Raw genomic sequence first — 3,711 nt, 5'->3', positions numbered from 1 at the left:
GTGGATCCTTATCATAAAAAATCTCTGTATTTTCCTTTCCAACTTGTGTTCCTCATTCACAGGTAATCCTTGCAAATTCTAACTCACCTAAAAGATAAATTCCCAATGAAAGGAATTAGGACGGCATAGTCTTCCTATTCTATAGATGTGAAAACAAAAACACCAGAATTTTATTAGGTTCTTAATTTTAATAGGAAACTAGGCTATCAGGTTCATCCTAGTTTCTGAATTTATTGATCAAAATTCCAGGTACTTGTGGTGAGTATACACTGCCAATCTTTTTTGAAGTTTAGAGTTTATATCAAATCAATATTCCTACAACTTGTCAAACAAAAGTGCTGTTCAAAATAATAGTATTAGCTGAGTTGTTTTGGGCACATTGCACTGAATACAATTTTGCTGGCATAATACTGCACCAAGTCAATGGCACAACTGAATTAAAATAACAACTGTGAGTATGAATTGTGTTTGGTAATGGTAAGCTGTAACGGCTTATGTGTTGATAGATCATTAGTTTAAAATGATTAATTTTGCATTCCCTAAGGTAAAATGGCAAAACGATGCTGTATACAAACTCCTTATTTTTTAAACCTACAATTTGTACAAGGATTGAAAATATCAAGACAGGTGACCAGCAGAAGTTCGATGAGAAAACAGTACAAAGCTTTACACTCTATTGTTTGAAAAATGGCAATGCCAGAAGTGATCGCTAGAACACTAGAATGGCAATGCTAGATCCCACCACAGCTTAGTGCTCCTAACCCACCCCAAAACATGGTGGAGGAATGAAGTTGTGTGGGAAAAAAATCTTTAGAAATGTGCTCAAATTTTGAGAAGACTGAATAAAAACATGTGTAGGTAGTCCAGAAATAAATGAAACATCTGTGAAAATAAATGCTTCATCCAACCACCTTGATGTCTCTACAGAGACAAAATAAATCTATCAGTCTTCGCCATTTTGTTTGTCTCCTGCTGGGAGGAAAGGTGAAATAGGAGCCTAAATGCTCATAATGACTCTGAACTGATTATTTCCAAATGTGAGTAGGAATCTAGCAGGGTAGAAAACTAAAGGGGAAATAAATATGCCAGAGGTGGGTAGTAAGAACTCTGGGACAACTTTCTTTCTCACTCCGGAAAACTCACAGGTCTCATCTGTACTCTCCCTACATATGTTGGAAGGATGTGAAATGGACTTACAGAGAAGCGAGGGATACTGGGGAAGGGAACAACTGCAGCTCTTTGATGAAAGCGAAGGCCCTGAGGCCTGGTTTGAATTGGGAAAGGGATCTGAACTGTACAGCTATCTATATATATCTCCTAGACCAGATTGAATGAACCTTGGCTCATAAAAGTTACAATTTCAAAAGACAGAATAGAAACTAGAGTCTCCAACCCCCAACCCACTAAGCTATAGAAAAGTCCTCAATACACAGCCCTCCAACTGAAGGTCTGAGGGCAAGAGAAACCGGCCTAAGGGATTCAAGGAAAATTCAGCAACATCATTTAAGAATAAATTGAAAGTTTTGATATAGGTTGAATTTGATCTCACTTGCAAAAATCATGAAAAAATGTCATAAATGAAAATAAAAACCAATAGTCTATAAACACTTTAAAATCAAGATGTTCATCCCTAAAATATATGAGTAGCTAAGAATTAATAAATCTATTAATACGACATATGCTACAATAATAGAGTAAAATATGTATTGTATACATTATATACTATAAGTAAACACGATACAAGTCAATATTAAACAGTAACATAAAATAAGTCAATCAATTAAAGGAGAAAATTAAGCAAATTCAATGCCCATTTTCTCAGAAAACCAAACAAATTGCCTTATAACATACTTGACTATTACAAAATGATTTTAACATGTATCAACAAACGCCAGGATTTTGCAAGGTAATATTTGTTAATTTAGGGGAATTTCCTATCTAGACATTCTCCCTATTTGGGAAAATTTTCCCATTGAGTTAGTCATTGAAAAGTTCAGTCGTTTCTCCCACGTCAGAAATCCAGGGAATGAGATATCCATTCCTTTTCAGTTGGTAGAGAGATTGAAGGTATACAGCCTAGGCTTAGCATTTTTTACACTTTTATCTAGGAATTTAAACCATGAACCAGAGGCTGGGGCTGTGGTTAACACCTGTAATCCCAGCACTTAGGGAGGCTGAGCCAGGTGGATAACTTGAGGTCAGGAATTAAGAGACCAGCCTGGCCAACATGATGATACCCCATCTCTACTAAAAACACCAAAATTTGCTGGGTGTGGTGGCATGCACCTGTAATTCAAACTGCTCGAGAGGCTGGGGCATGAGAAGTGCTTGAACCCGGAAGACAGAATTTGTAGTGAGCCAAGATCGTGCCACTGTGCTCCAGCCTGGGGACAGAGTGAGACTCTGTAATAAATAAATAAATAAATAAATAAATAGGTAAATAAATAAATAAAAAGTAAAATAAACCATGAGCAAGAGACAAACAGGAAGAAAAAAAAATGAACAATTATTTATTTTGGAAGAAACATCTGAGATGGTAGGTAGGGTCAAAGATAGCAGTGCCCAGTGGTGGAGGTCTCAGAAATGGTATAAAAGTCAGACAAATCTTGATTTTGCATTCTCCAAGTCTGGTTTTTTAGCCTCTGCTGACTGTTGGAACCACTTGATAATCTTCCAAAAGTTATTTCTTGCCTAAGGTCACCAAGGCCAGTTTTTGTGGCTTGTGCCTGGACTCTTGGCTGGCACTGGGACATGCTGCTTAATGGTGGGAAAACAATTAATAATTCCCATTTAAGTCAGGAAAAATGCAAGGTTGTATATCACCATTACTATTTTTAGCATTGTCCTGGAAGTAAAATGTAATTAGACAAGAAGAGTGTGTTTGGTTTATGTATTGAAAACAATGCAGAAAATTTATTGTTATTTGTAGACCATCTTAGTATCTACCCAGAAAATCTAGGAAAAAGAGAGGAACAAACAAAAAATATCATAAGCAATAAGATAATTCAGAGAGCTTGCTGCTTACAAAATTAAAATACAAACATTAAAGTTCTCTAGCTACACATAATAGCCAGCATATTTGGGTCAGCAAAACAGAGATAACTGTGGCCTGAGCAAGATCATGTTCAGAGGTGGGCGATGCAGACACTAGTATGCTCTGTCTTATTGGGGAAGTTTCTATTGGTAAGAAATAAGAGGAGGTGATATACTGGGGGACGATCTGCTCTAACAAGCTTGAAAATATAATTGAAGTATAGATCTCACTTATAAGAGAAACTTAGTTTTAAACTATAAATAAACTTAATAGGATGCATAAAGTATTCTATTCTGAATAGAATGCATAAAAGTGATATTATGTGAAAATGCATAAGAAATAGTGGGAAGTTTGCTAGAAATAATAGTCATAATGCTCAGGTAGCATCCTCTAGAAGCACTAACTAACAACAAAATAAAACATAAACCTTTAGAGTGCCAAGATCACCTGGACCAACTGCTGAAACTGAGTATCACTGGCACTGTAACAACCTGATGCCAACCTGATCCTGTCTGAAGGAGAGAGCATCTTCTATTAACTACTCTCACCACAAAATGGTGGACCTAGCCAAGACTTTTTTTTTTTTTTTTTTTATACTTTAAGTTCTAGGGTACATGTGCACAACGTGCAGGTTTGTTACATATGTATACATGTGCCATGTTGGTGTGCTGCACCCA

The sequence above is a fragment of the Piliocolobus tephrosceles genome, chromosome 20 (genome assembly GCF_002776525.5).
Source record: "Piliocolobus tephrosceles isolate RC106 chromosome 20, ASM277652v3, whole genome shotgun sequence".
Lineage (NCBI taxonomy): Eukaryota > Metazoa > Chordata > Mammalia > Primates > Cercopithecidae > Piliocolobus > Piliocolobus tephrosceles.
This window is presented reverse-complemented; position numbering follows the sequence as displayed.